The following is a 15,966-nucleotide window of genomic DNA, read 5'->3' as shown; positions in this document are numbered from 1 at the left end:
GCAGGACGGTGACGAGAAAGTTCTAAGGTTGTGGATGTCTTGTTGCCACAAGGGATAAAACATTGATGCTATGTCTAAGGAATGTAGTTATTGATTACATTACGCACCATACTTAATGCAATTGTCTGTTGTTTTGCAACTTAATGCTGGAAGGGGTTCGGATGATAACTCTGAAGGTGGACTTTTTAGGCATAGATGCATCGTTGGATAGCGGTCTATGTACTTTGTCGTAATGCCCAAATTAAATCTCACTATATTTATCATGTCATGTATGTGCATTGTTATGCCCTCTCTATTTGTCAATTGCCGGCTGTAATTTGTTCACCCAACATGCTTTTATCTTATGGGAGAGACACCTCTAGTGAGCTGTGGACCCCGGTCCTATTCTTTACATCGCATACAATCTACTTGCAATACTTGTTTCTTGTGTTTCTGCAAACAATCATCTTCCACACAATACGGTTAATCCTTTGTTACAGACAAGCCGGTGAGATTGACAACCTCATCTGTTTCGTTGGGGCAAAGTACTTTGGTTGTGTTGTGCGGGTTCCACGTTGGCGCTGGAATCCCTGGTGTTGCGCCGCATTACATTCCGCCACCATCAACCTTCAACGTGCTTCTTGGCTCCTCCTGGTTCGATAAACCTTGGTTTCTTTACGAGGAAAACTTGCTACTGTATCGCATCACACCTTCCTCTTGGGGTTCCCAACGGACGTGTGTCAGCTGCACGCATCAAGCTACTTTTACGGCGCCGTTGCTTGGGGAGATCAAGACACGCTGCAAGGGGAGTCTCCACAATCCAATCTCTTTACTTTGTTTTTGTCTTGCTTTATTTTATTTACTTACTTGTTTGCTGCATTATATCAAAATACAAAAAAATTAGTTGGTAGCTTTACTTTATTTACTGTCTTGCACTCTATATCAAAAACACAAAAAAATTAGTTACTTGCATTTACTTTACTTGATTCATCATATTTCCTTTTAATTTTACCACAAAAGACATACCGGTAGGACGTGGGTCCATAGTTGGGAGAAATAATATAGAAGAATTTTTCAATTATGTTAGTACCGTTGAAGATTTTGAAGATAGACACTTGGTAGAACTTGCTCCTAATTATGAAATTGCTGCTTGCTTGCTTTAGTTCGCATGTTGGAAACTAAATTTGTTAATCTCAATCCTATAATCCAACACATGTTTCTTACACTCGGTGATATGGAAGAAGGGGAAAAGAAAGATTTTGTTTTAGAAACCCTTCTTAGAGAATTTGGTAGTATAGCAAGAGAGGCTAGAAAAGTCTTTATTAAATATAAGATGCTTGGTTCTTATACCAATTTTGTTAGTATCCTTGAAAAGATGGACATGAAGAGAGTAAGTGTTGCGGTCAGAAACCCACCGGCGAGCAGCGACGGGCAACACTGTAGAGCCGGGAGGCTCCCAGGACTGCGGCTGGCCCTGGTCCCTCCGAGCGACGGCCCGCAAAGACTCGGCACGCACGTCCGATCTTGGTGCAAGGGCGTGCCACCCAACCTATACCTCAGTCGGCAAGGTGTTGGATATGCCTCGCTTAGTTTCTCGCATGGCATACACGTAAACATTAAATACGAGCCTCGATCGGCTCTCGAGGTTGTCCTGTGAATCGGCTCAAGGAGCCGATCCACCCATGATCCGTACGAGGTGTACGATCGGATGGTGGTCCTGCTTGATCAAAATAAAGCTAAAACGACCTACTACGATTTAGGGTTTTCACCGCATAATCGGAACATCCTACTCGTGATTGAGCACGGCGGCCACGCACGGTGATCGTAAACCGACCCTAGACAAGGCCTAAAAACCAACACGAAGTTGATCCTCGGAACATCCTGTCTAGGGCTAGCAAACTACACCCTACGCGCCACTGGATCCTTCAACCCGTTTGTAAGGCCTAACTATGCAGATATTAAACTAATCCTTGAAGAACAAGGAGCAATCATGACGGATCGGATCTACTAAATAATGATCAAGCGGGGTGCCACCCTTACACCCAAGATAGGTGTAAGGGCGGCTAGATGTCTAAGGGTCGCATGGACGAAAGCATATGATACGATGAAACAATGCCAACCCTAAAACATCTATGATAACTACGTTGCTCGCCATCAACAAGGCTTCAGTACGAGCAACGCATGAACAGCGAATAAACGTGTACTCGCCTAGATCGCAAGATGCGATCTAGGCAGCATGATGCTTACCGGAAGAAACCCTCGAGACAAGGGAGTTGGCGATGCGCCTAGATTGGTTTGTGGTGAACGTGATTGTTGTTTATTTCATAAACCCTAGATACATATTTATAGTCCGTAGACTCTCTAATGTGGGAATAATCCCAACCGGGTACGAGCCAAACTCTATCTAATCGACACGTATCCTACTATGTTACAGATACACGGGCAAATTAGCCCAAACTTTGCATATAAGGCCGATTCATATATTCCTTCCATGTATATTCTTCAAGAATGTGTTGCGGTCAGAAACCCACCGGCGAGCAGCGACGGGCAACACTGTAGAGCCGGGAGGCTCCCAAGACTGCGGCTGGCCCTGGTCCCTCCGAGCGAAGGCCCGCAAAGACTCGGCACGCACGTCCGATGCTGGTGCAAGGGCGTGCCACCTGACCTATACCTGGTCAGGAAGGTGTTGGATGTGCCTCGCTTAGTTTCCTGCATGGCATACACGTAAACATTAAATACGAGCCTCGATCGGCTCTCAGGTTGTCATGTGAATCGGCTCAAGGAGCCGATCCACCCATGATCCGTACAAGGTGTACGATCAGATGGTGGTCCTGCTTGATCAAAATAAAGCTAAAACGACCTACTACGATTTAGGGCTTTCACCGCATAATCGGAACATCCTACTCGTGATTGAGCCTGGCGGCCACGCACGGTGATCGTAAACCGACCCTAGACAAGGCCTAAAAACCAACACGAAGTTGATCCTCGGAACATCCTGTCTAGGGCTAGCAAACTACACCCTACGCGCCACTGGATCCTTCAACCCGTTTGTAAGGCCTAACTATGCGAGATATTAAACTAATCCTTGAAGAACAAGGAGCAATCATGACGGATCGGATCTACTAAATAATGATCAAGCGGGGTGCCGCCCTTACACCCAAGATAGGTGTAAGGGCGGCTAGATGTCTAAGGGTTGCATGGACGAAAGCATATGATACGATGAAACAATGCCAACCCTAAAACATCTATGATAACTACGTTGCTCGCCATCAACAAGGCTTCAGTACGAGCAACGCATGAACAGCGAATAAACGTGTACTGCCTAGATCGCAAGATGCGATCTAGGCAGCATGATGCTTACCGGAAGAAACCCTCGAGACAAGGGAGTTGGCGATGCGCCTAGATTGGTTTGTGGTGAACGTGATTGTTGTTTATTTCATAAACCCTAGATACATATTTATAGTCCGTAGACTTTCTAACATGGGAATAATCCCAACCGGGCACGAGCCCAAACTCTATCTAACCGACACGTATCCTACTATATTACAGATACACGGGCAAACTAGCCCAAACTTTGCATATAAGGCCGATTCATGTATTTCTTCCATGTATATTCTTCAAGCCCATCTTCAATCGCGGCCCACCTCTGATCCGGTCAAACTCTGGTGATAACACATGCCCCCCTGGTTTTGGAAATGACAATTCCAAAATCACTCTATTTTTCCTTCGTCGGGTCATGTCGTGGCAGAGCAGAACCGCTGCAGTATCCTTCATCATGATGTTTTGCCTTCTCGACTTCTATGCGCGATTTGATAGCTTTAACATCACTTCCTCGGAAACCGTAATGGCACCTTTATTTAACCGTGCCGAACGGTTCGCCACTTCATCCTCTTGCTCTATCCCGGCCATCGGCACCTAAAAAACCCTCTTCCCATGTAGCAATGTCTTCCTCTTCCTCCATCTCCTCAGGCCTCTCTTTCCAATCTTCCTCCTCGAGCGAGCAGGAGTGGAACTTTGACCACGTGCCAGATGGCCCACCCGAAGCACTCGTCGGGTCAGATGGTGACTTACCTCTGACCGATGGGGAGGACGACCTGGAGTTCCTCATCGAAGGGGAGCTGAAGAGCGAAAGCGAAGACGACCTCCACTCCTGGGCGAACCCCACCTCCTCCGACGAGGAGGAGGAGGAAGAAGAAGTAGAGGAAGAAGAAGAAGAGGAGGAGGATGATTACTCCTCCTCCGCTGGGTACCCGCCGGCGAAGCGCTTCCGCGCTTGGGCGGACAGCGAGGATGATGATGATGACGAGGAAGAAGAGGCTCCGGCCTGAAGGGGATCCTTAACCGCTCCTTGCTGTCCGCACATAGCGCCCTGCTCCATTTTTCTGCAGCAACAGAAACGGCTCTGACCCTGTAGATGGTGACGGCTTCCCTTTCAGGCTCCTTTCAGCAGCTCTGGTGGTCTTCTTTTGCAACAACTCATCGCCTCGAAGAAGGCTATGATGCAGGGTCAGCCGATGACACCCTAATCGGCTTCTAAAAGCAGATCATCTGCCAGGTCAGTTGCCCCCGAGCCTCAATCAAGGCGAAAACGGTGGTGAGGACACACGATTCAGACCAATGGACCCGAGCTTGAGCAAATCGGAAAAAACCACCATGCAGAGCCAGCCAAAGCCGAACACCTTTCTTCCGTTGAAAGCCGATGTTGCAGATGACCACCGACGTCTTGATGAGCAGAAGGCTACCTTGTACATCAAAACACTTCTGACAGCACTGCTGAACTGGCAACCTTGTGCACAGAGTTAGAGGCCCTCGAAGAAATAATTTGTACTAGAGTCGATGGCTGTGCATCGGCTTTGCTCCTTAGCTCTAAAGTCGATGTCCGTGCATCGGCTGTACATCGTGAGAATTTTTTTTACTGGCCGATTTTTCTATCGGCCCCCAATATTTCACTGCACATGTATCGCACATGTTCATCTGGTTATGTGCCCCTCGAGCCGAATCTGCCAGGTAACTGCGGATATCGGCTCTGTGGTTAGCCAAGGCACTGCATTTGGACGTCGGCTCTGTTAGGACCACTGTTGTCTTCTTCCAGCTCATCAGCCGACGTAAAACCGCTGCCCATTAGATCGATGTTAAACACAAGCAGAACGTATGGTGAGGATTATTTTGGCCGATTGCTGGAATCGGCCTCCATGTTGATTGAATCGCTCAATGAAGGTTTATAATGTTCCTCCATAGATCTTCGGGGCCGATCACACGGATCGACATCGCCACGTTTGTTCATAGATGTTGCTCTTGTTACACGGTCAGGCCGGTGGATAAAACCAGCCTAACCCCGTCCTTCGTCACGTCGATGCGCTCGCGGTCGTCCAAATTGATGCTCGAGAGTGGCTCTTGGCACGATGTCTCCCAAACGTTCATGCCGGCCGTTGAAATCTCGGCTGAATCATCTGCGTGGACGACCTCTACTTCATCTCCATCCCACTTGTATTAAGCATTGGTGCATTGTGGACGGAATGCAACGGTTGGCGTGGATCCAATCTCTTCCTAGCAGGACAGCATAGGTGCTCTTGCTATCGACAATAAAGAACGTCGTAGGGATGGTTTTCCTTCCTACGGTCAGATCCACGTTCAGAACACCTTGTGCGTCAGATGCTTGGCCGTTGAAATCGCTCAGTGTCACATTGGTCTTGATCAGATCCGAGCTAGAGCGTCCCAACCGACGTAGAATGGAGTATGACATAATGTTGACTGCCGTTCCGGTGTCCACCAGCATCTTGTTGACAGGCTGCCCATTGATATAGCCTCGCAAGTACAAGGCCTTCAGGTGTCTGTAGCTTCTTTCTCGTGGCTTCTCAAAGATAATCGGCCGTGGGCCGCGATCAAGTTGTGCCACGGGTGCTTCGTCTAATCCTGGAGCACTAAACTCCGTCGGCGGGATGAACACCATGTTTGTGCCGGCCGATGTCTCATCATCGGCTCTCTTTTGTGCAGGGCGCCACTCTTTCCTTTGTGGCCGACCTTCTTCGTCCAGGGTTCGCTGAATTTTCGCGGCCGGATCAGGCCGCGCCTTCCTTAACGTGTGCGGGTATAACCTTTCGGTTTCCTCCAAACCACGTAGTCGGCTGAACCCTACGCTTTTGGGAACGGCTGAGTCCATCGGGGCACCACCTTGGCCGGTGGTACTTATCTTCTTCTTCATCATCGTCTTCTAGTTCCTCGAGATCTTCTACCCGAGAGGACTCAGCGTGCTTGTTCCGAGGCGGGAGAGGCCCTAGACGTTTGAACATGGACACGTTAGCTACATCCTTCTTCTTCGTCTACATTACGGGCGGTTGCCGATTGTAGGCAATCGGCTCATTCCCGAATCCCGGCGTTGTACGAAGAAGGGGCAGTCCCGAGTGCCTATCCACGTCGTCTTGCTCTCTCGACTTTTCCTTGGCGTGGCGCTCATATCTCTCCTCGTCGCGATCATGCCGACGGTGTCTCCTGGCGTCCATAGCCAGACGATCTCTTTCATCATCGTCGTTGTATCGTCGGCGTTGGTCGTATTGACTCACATACTTATTGAGGAGGTGATCAGAGAGAGGTCGCTGGTATCTTACATTCCTCACTTCTCCCTCTGTGATGTAGCGCTTGCCATCGTGACGGAGCCGATCGCGTGGAACGGCTTCCTCTGTGTCCTTGCTATGAGAGCAGCTGCCCTCGTCTCCGTCCTTACCAGAGTGGTGCCCAGGTCCTACCATGTTGATGCTTGAACGAGAATCTGGCTGGCACCCTCCCGGGGTAAGTGTACTCCACCATGTTAACGGCGGGGAAGGGGTGTGTGTCGACCTTCATGGCGTGCGGCTGAAAATTAGACGCCCTTGTTCTATCGCCATTTGGACCTGCCGACGCCACACCCTGCAGGTCGTTGGTGGCATGGGTGAACGTGTTATGCCACTTGCGGTATGGCTTTCCGTTCAGCTCCTGCACCGTGGGGATCTTGTGGCCTTCGGGTAACCTTAGTCTGCTTCTCCTTAAGTAAGAGGTCGAAAATTTGCTCGGCCTTGGTGACATCGAAGTCAAACCCTCTTGGAGGACCTTGTGGCTTAACCCACTTACGAGGACACGGGGCTTGCCCCGAGTCCATTCAGCCACTTGCTACCTCTTGATCTCCCGCGAGCCTTCATCTTCATCTGCCTCAACCGGGACCACCGCACGCTTGAATTTATCCTGGTATACATCCGGGTGGCGGCTGTTCATATGCGACGGCTTCGCACCATGTGCGCCGGTGAAGGGTAGTCCGCTTGGGAGGCCACGTCCTTGATCGGTGATGCGAGACCCACCACCGCCAACTCGGCCGCTTATTTTTCGAGTCACATGAGCCGAATAGCATCGGTTCCTAACGGTCCTGAAGCGCTGGACATATTCTGACACTATTTCTCCGCGCTTCTGTCGTACTTGTGCTAGATCGGCAATGCCAGCCTCGGAAGCCATGCTTGCTTTTCCAGCTCTGAGCCAACTGCAAGAGCTGAGCTCTGGAGGTTTATCGGAGTGGCATACTTAGCTAGCCACGTCTGCTTCTCAAGATCTGTTCCCGAAGTTCCTCCTGCTGTTCCAGAAGTCCCTGCTGTTGCAGCCTGGTTCGTGAGTGCCCAGTTCCTGCAGTCTGGCACGTATGTGCACGTGTATCCGTGAGGGATCTCCTTAGGCGCCCCATGCAAGAACTGGTAGTCACTAGGGTCACCACCGATCTTGTAGACGACGTATGCCGGTGAATTCGGCACTTCGGGTGCTCGCCAACGCGAATGGCAGCGGTGGACGGGGCTGGAGTGGCATCTCTCCTTGATGAGTCCCCAGAGCTGGTCCGACGGAGAGTACTGATGCCTCATGATTTCCTGGATCACGCGAAGAGCGACACGCTCCAAAGTGTTCACCAGGCTCTCAGAATGGCGGTGCAGCGAATGAGCTACCATGAAGTTAATATCCTGACGTAGAGACCTGGTGCGTGATACGCCTCCGACGTATCGATAATTTCTTATGTTCCATGCCATATTATTGATGATACCTACATGTTTTATGCACACTTTATGTCATATTCGTGCATTTTCTGGAACTAACCTATTAACAAGATGCCGAAGTGCCGAGTTCTTGTTTTCTCGCTGTTTTTGGTTTCAGAAATCCTAGTAACGAAATATTCTCGGAATTGGACGAAATCAAGACCCGGGGTCCTATTTTGCCACGAACCTTCCGAGAAGACCGAAAGGGATACGAAGTGGGGCCACGAGGGGCTGCCACCATAGGCGGCGCGGCCCAGCCCTTGGCCGCGCCGACCTCTGGTGTGGGGCCCCCGTGTGGCCCCCCACGTTGCCCTTCCGCCTACTTAAAGCCTCCATCGCGAAACCCCTGATGCGAAAAACCACGATACGGAAAACCTTCCAGAGACGCCGCCGCCGCCAATCCCATCTCGGGGGATTCTGGAGATCTCCTCCGGCACCCTGCCGGAGAGGGGATTCATCTCCCGGAGGACTCTACACTGCCATGGTCGCCTCCGGAGTGATGAGTGAGTAGTTCACCCCTGGACTATGGGTCCATAGCGGTAGCTAGATGGTTGTCTTCTCCTCATTGTGCTTCATTGTTGGATCTTGTGAGCTGCCTAACATGATCAAGATCATCTATCCGTAATACTCTATGTTGTGTTTGTCGGGATCCGATGGATAGAGAATACCATGTTATGTTAATTATCAAGTTATTGCATATGTGTTGTTTATGATCTTGCATGCTCTCCGTTATTAGTAGAGGCTCTGGCCAAATTTTTGCTCTTAACTCCAAGAGGGAGTATTTATGCTCGATTGTGGGTTCATGCCTGCATTGACACCTGGGACAGTGACAAAAAGTTCTAAGGTTGTGTTGTGCTGTTTTTTTTTTTGAAACTAACTACTGCAGGGGAGCCCCCCACAGCCTTTTATTACTCAAAGCAGAAGTATGTACAATATTTACAAAAAGAACACAACTAGACTCTAACTATTTACAACAAATTGTCAATCCATGATGACAAGATGGGAACAGTACTCTCTTTTACTCTATACTTAAGTAGAGTAATATCAGAAAAGAAACCCTCCTTCCAACTTCTAAAGGTTGGTTGTATATCCTTGAAAATCTTATTATTCCTCTGTTTCCATATATTCCAGCAAGCCAAAATAATAATCTCCACAAAACAGGGACCCTTAAAACGTTTCTTCGTATTTTTCAACATTTCTGGTCCAGAACCTGATGCCCAATTGATTTGTAAGTATATCCAAACTCTGACACTAAAAGAGCATTCAAAGAATAAATGGGACCAATCTTCCAGAGCACCAGCAAAGCATAAGACACAATTATGATCAGATGTAACTTGCCAATGTCTTCTCCTTAACATATCCTTGGTGTTGATTCGATCATGTAATATAAGCCAAGCAAAGAATTTGTGCTTAGATGTACACTTGCTTTTCCATATCCATTGCGATGGAAAATGTGAATTGATATGTTGAAAACTCAATCTGTATACTTGACTTGGAACAAAGGCTCCTGATTTATTGCTTGTAATAAGCCATTGATCATCCCGATGCGAGGTAACTACACCTGCTAACATATGTTGAAGTGTTCTTAATTCAATAGCAGCCTCGGCAGAAATAGGCGGATGAAAAGCACTGTGCGGGATCAATAATTTGCAATGCCTCTTTGACTGAAATGTATGTGTCTCTTGCAAAAGAAAATAGTCTGGGAAAAATATCTTGTAGTACCCCATCATTCCAATTATCTGACCAGAAAAGAATAGTCTCTCCAGACCCAATCTTGCAATTTGTCAAATGCCTGTATAATTCAAACATTTTCATAATGTTCCTCCACCAAAATGAACCACAAACAGTGACAGCATGTGGTGCTTCTTTATAATAGTATGAGTTCCTTATTAGTTTGACCCAAGGAAGATCCACATTATTATAGAATTTATGGAGCTGCTTCATCATGAGGCACTTGTTCTGAATCTTTAGATTAATGATACCTAAGCCTCCTTTATTCTTTGGTTTGCATACCATATCCCAGGAGGCCAGAGAGTGCACTTTCTCATCATCCTTTCTTTGTGTTGTGCTGTTGCCACTAGGGATAAAACATTGGCGCTATGTCCGAGGATGTAGTTGTTGATTACATTACGCACCATACTTAATGCAATTGTCTCGTTGCTTTGCAACTTAATACTTGGAAGGGTTCGGACGATAACACTGAAGGTGGACTTTTTAGGCATAGATGCGGTTGGATGGCGGTCTATGTACTTTGTCGTAATGCCCAATTAAATCTCACTATACTTATCATGACATGTATGTGCATTGTTATGCCCTCTCTATTTTTCAATTGCCCGACTGTAATTTGTTCACCCAACATGCTTTTATCTTATGGGAGAGACACCTCTAGTGAGCTGTGGACCCCGGTCCATTCTTTTATACTGAAATACAAATCCGTTGCAATACTTGTTTTACTTGTTTTCTCTGCAAACAATCATCTTCCACACAATACGGTTAATCCTTTGTTACGGCAAGCCGGTGAGATTGACAACCTCAACTGTTTCGTTGGGGCAAAGTACTTTGGTTGTGTTGTGCGGGTTCCACGTTGGCGCGGAATCTCCGGTGTTGCGCCGCACTACATCCCGCCGCCATCAACCTTCAACGTGCTTCTTGGCTCCTCCTGGTTCGATAAACCTTGGTTTCTTTCTGAGGGAAAACTTGCTGCTGTGCGCATCATACCTTCCTCTTGGGGTTCCCAACGAACGTGTGAGTTACACGCCATCAAGCTCTTTTTCTGGCGCCGTTGCCGGGGAGCTGAAGAAAAGCTACACCACAAAGATTTCTAACTCCCACGTCAACTACGCGTCAGCTCTTTTTACGGCGCCGTTGTCGGGAGATCAAGACACGCTGCAAGGGAGTCTCCACTTCCCAACCTCTTTACTTTGTTTTTGTCTTGCTTTATTTTATTTACTACTTTGTTTGCTGCATTATATCAAAACACAAAAAAATTAGTTGCTAGCTTTACTTTATTTACTATCATGTTTGCTATATCAAAAACACAAAAAAATTAGTTACTTGTTTTACTTTACTTAATATCATGCATGTTTTTATTTCACTAGTTAAGCATAATGGAAAACAACAAAAATATGAGGGATCTTTATGAACTTTATCTTGAATTAGGACATGATGTGTTTGAAGAGAGAATTAAAAAACCCATGGAACTTTATATGCATGCTAATGGGAATGTTATTACTATGGATGCTTTGAACACCATTGTTGCTAATGCTATGGAAAATTCTAAGCTTGGGGAAGCTGGCTCTGATGAGCATGATCTTTTTAGTCCCCCAAGCATTGAGGAGAAAATTTTCTTTTATGATTACAATATGCCTCCTATATATGATGATAGCCACTTTGTTGAATTTGCTCCCACTACAACTAATAAAATTGATTATGCTTACGTGGAGAGTGATAATTTTATGCATTAGACTCATGATAAGAATGCTTTATGTGATAGTTACATTGTTGAGTTTGCTCATGATGCTACTGAAAATTATTATGAGAGAGGAAAATATGGTTGTAGAAATTTTCATGTTACTAAAACACCTCTCTATGTGCTGAAATTTTTGAAGCTACACTTGTTTTATCTTCCTATGCTTGTTACTTTGCTCTTCATGAACTTGTTTATTTACAAGATTCCTATGCATAGGAAGCATGTTAGGCTTAAATGTGTTTTGAATTTTCCTTTTGATGCTCTCTTTTGCTTCAAATACTATTTCTTGCGAGTGCATCATTAAAACTGCTGAGCCCATCTTAATGGCTATAAAGAAAGAACTTCTTGGGAGATAACCCATGTGTTATTTTACTACAGTATTTTTGTTTTATATTTGAGTCTTGGAAGTTGTTTACTACTGTAGCAACCCTCCTTATCTTAGTTTTATGTTTTGTTGTGCCAAGTAAAGTCTTTGATAGTAAAGTAAATACTAGATTTGGATTACTGCGCAGAAACAGATTTCTTTGCTGTCACGAATCTGGGTCTAATTCTCTGTAGGTAACTCAGAAAATTAAGCCAATTTACGTGAGTGATCCTCAGATATGTACACAACTTTCATTCAATTTGAGCATTTTCATTTGAGCAAGTCTGGTGGCTTAATAAAATCCATCTTTACGGACTGTTCTGGTTTTGACAGATTCTGCCTTTTATTTCGCATTGCCTCTTTTGCTATGTTGGATGAATTTCTTTGATCCATTAATGTCCAGTAGCTTTATGCAATGTTCAGAAGTGTTAACAATGATTGTGTCACCTCTGAACATGTGAATTTTTATTGTGCACTAACCCTCTAATGAGTTGTTTCGAGTTTGGTGTGGAGGAAGTTTTCAAGGATCAAGAGAGGAGTATGATGCAATATGATCAAGGAGAGTGAAAGCTCTAAGCTTGGGGATGCCCCGGTGGTTCACCCCTGCATATTCTAAGAAGACTCAAGCGTCTAAGCTTGGGGATGCCCAAGGCATCCCCTTCTTCATCGACAACATTATCAGGTTCCTCCCCTGAAACTATATTTTTATTCCGTCACATCTTATGTACTTTACTTGGAGCGTCTATGTGCTTTTGTTTTTTGTTTTTGTTTTAATAAATGCTTGTGTGGGAGAGAGACACGCTCCGCTGGTTCATATGAACACATGTGTTCTTCGCTTTATCTTTTAGTGTTCATGGCGAAGTTTCTTCTTCGTTAAATTGTTATATGGTTGGAATTGGAAAATACTACATGTAGTAATTCTAAAATGTCTTGAATAATTTGATGCTTGGCAATTGTTGTGCTCATGTTTAAGCTCTTGCATCATATACTTTGCACCCATTAATGAAGAAACACTTAGAGCTTGCTAATTTGGTTTGCATATTTGGTTTCTCTAGAGTCTAGATAATATCTAGTATTGAGTTTTGAACAACAAGGAAGACGGTGTAGAGTCTTATAATGTTTTCAATATGTCTTTTATGTGAGTTTTGTCTGTACCGTTCATCCTTGTGTTTGTTTCAAATAACCTTGCTAGCCTAAACCTTGTATCGAGAGGGAATACTTCTCATGCATCCAAAATTCTTGAGCCAACCACTATGCCATTTGTGTCCACCATACCTACCTACTACATGGTATTTATCCGCCATTCCAAAGTAAATTGCTTGAGTGCTACCTTTAAAATTCCATCATTCACCTTTGCAATATATAGCTCATGGGACAAATAGCTTAAAAACTATTGTGGTATTGAATATGTACTTATGCACTTTATCTCCTATTAAGTTGCTTGTTGTGCGATAACCATGTTTCTGGGACGCCATCAACTATTCTTTGTTGAATATCATGTGAGTTGCTATGCATGTCCGTCTTGTACGAAGTAAGAGAGATCTATCACCTTAATGGTTGGAGCATGCATATTGTTAGAGAAGAACATTGGGCCGCTAACTAAAGCCATGATTCATGGTGGAAGTTTCGAGTTTTGGACACACATCCTCAATCTCATATGAGAATAATAATTGTTGCCACATGCTTATGCATTAAAGAGGAGTCCATTATCCGTTGTCCATGTTGTCCCGGTATGGATGTCTAAGTTGAGAATAATCAAAAGCGAGAAATCCAAAATGCGAGCTTTCTCCTTAGACCTTTGTACAGGCGGCATGGAGGTACCCCATTGTGACACTTGGTTAAAACATGTGCATAGCAAAGATCCGATAGTCCAAGCTAATTAGGACAAGGTGCGGGCACTATTAGTATACTATGCATGAGGCTTGCAACTTGTAAGATATAATTTACATAACTCATATGCTTTATTACTACCGTTGACAAAATTGTTTCATGTTTTCAAAATAAAAGCTCTAGCACAAATATAGCAATCGATGCTTTCCTCTTTGAAGGACCATTTTTTTACTTTTATGTTGAGTCAGTTCACCTATCTCTCTCCACCTCAAGAAGCAAACACTTGTGTGAACTGTGCATTGATTCCTACATACTTGCATATTGTACTTGTTATATTACTCTATGTTGACAATTATCCATGAGATATACATGTTACAAGTTGAAAGCAACCGCTGAAACTTAATCTTCCTTTGTGTTGCTTCAATACCTTTACTTTGATTTATTGCTTTATGAGTTAACTCTTATGCAAGACTTATTGATGCTTGTCTTGAAGTACTATTCATGAAAAGTCTTTGCTTTATGATTCACTTGTTTACTCATGTCATTACCATTATTTTGATCGCTGCATTCATTACATATGTTTACAAATAGTATGATCAAGGTTATGATGGCATATCACTTCAGAAATTATCTTAGTTATCGTTTTACCTGCTCGGGACGAGCGAGAACTAAACTTGGGGATGCTGATACGCCTCCGACGTATCGATAATTTCTTATGTTCCATGCCATATTGTTGATGATACCTACATGTTTTATGCACACTTTATGTCATATTCGTGCATTTTCGGAACTAACCTATTAACAAGATGCCGAAGTGCCGATTCTTGTTGTTACTGCTGTTTTGGTTTCAGAAATCCTAGTAACGAAATATTCTCGGAATTGGACGAAATCAAGACCCGGGGTCCTATTTTGCCACGAACCTTCCAGGAAGACCGAAAGGGATACGAAGTGGGGCCACGAGGGGCTGCCACCATAGGGCGGCGCGGCCCGGCCCTTGGCCGCGCCGACCTGTGGTGTGGGGCCCCCGTGTGGCCCCCACGTTGCCCTTCCGCCTACTTAAAGCCTCCGTCGCGAAACCCACGATGCGAAAAACCACGATACGGAAAACCTTCCGAGAGACGCCGCCGCCAATCCCATCTCGGGGGATTACGGAGATCTCCTTCGGCACCCTGCCGGAGAGGGGATTCATCTCCCGGAGGACTCTACACCGCCATGGTCGCCTCCGGAGTGATGAGTGAGTAGTTCACCCCTGGACTATGGGTCCATAGCGAGTAGCTAGATGGTTGTCTTCTCCTCATTGTGCTTCATTGTTGGATCTTGTGAGCTGCCTAACATGATCAAGATCATCTATCCGTAATACTCTATGTTGTGTTTGTCGGGATCCGATGGATAGAGAATACCATGTTATGTTAATTATCAAGTTATTGCATGTGTGTTGTTTATGATCTTGCATGCTCTCCAGTTATTAGTAGAGGCTCTGGCCAAGTTTTTGCTCTTAACTCCAAGAGGGAGTATTTATGCTCGATAGTGGGTTCATGTCTGCATTGACACCTGGGACGAGTGACGAAAGTTCTAAGGTTGTGTTGTGCTGTTGCCACTAGGGATAAAACATTGGCGCTATGTCCGAGGATGTAGTTGTTGATTACATTACGCACCATACTTAATGCAATTGTCTGTTGCTTTGCAACTTAATGCTGGAAGGGGTTCGGACGATAACCTGAAGGTGGACTTTTTAGGCATAGATGCAGTTGGATGGCGGTCTATGTACTTTGTCGTAATGCCCAATTAAATCTCATTATACTTATCATGACATGTATGTGCATTGTTATGCCCTCTCTATTTGTCAATTGCCCGACTGTAATTTGTTAACCCAACATGCTTTTATCTTATGGGAGAGACACCTCTAGTGAACTGTGGACCCCGGTCCATTCTTTTATACTTGAAATACAAATCCATTGCAATACTTGTTTTACTTGTTTTCTCTGCAAACAATCATCTTCCACACAATACGGTTAATCCTTTGTTACAGCAAGCCGGTGAGATTGACAACCTCAGCTTGTTTCGTTGGGGCAAAGTACTTTGGTTGTGTTGTGCGGGTTCCACGTTGGCGCCGGAATCTGCGGTGTTGCGCCGCACTACATCCCGCCGCCATCAACCTTCAACGTGCTTCTTGGCTCCTCCTGGTTCGATAAACCTTGGTTTCTTTCTGAGGGAAAACTTGCTGCTGTGCGCATCATACCTTCCTCTTGGGGTTCCCAACGAACGTGTGAGTTATACGCCAT

Source organism: Lolium rigidum, chromosome 2, assembly GCF_022539505.1.
Source record: "Lolium rigidum isolate FL_2022 chromosome 2, APGP_CSIRO_Lrig_0.1, whole genome shotgun sequence".
Lineage (NCBI taxonomy): Eukaryota > Viridiplantae > Streptophyta > Magnoliopsida > Poales > Poaceae > Lolium > Lolium rigidum.
The sequence above is the reverse complement of the archived record's forward strand: the minus strand, read 5'-3'. Positions refer to the sequence as shown.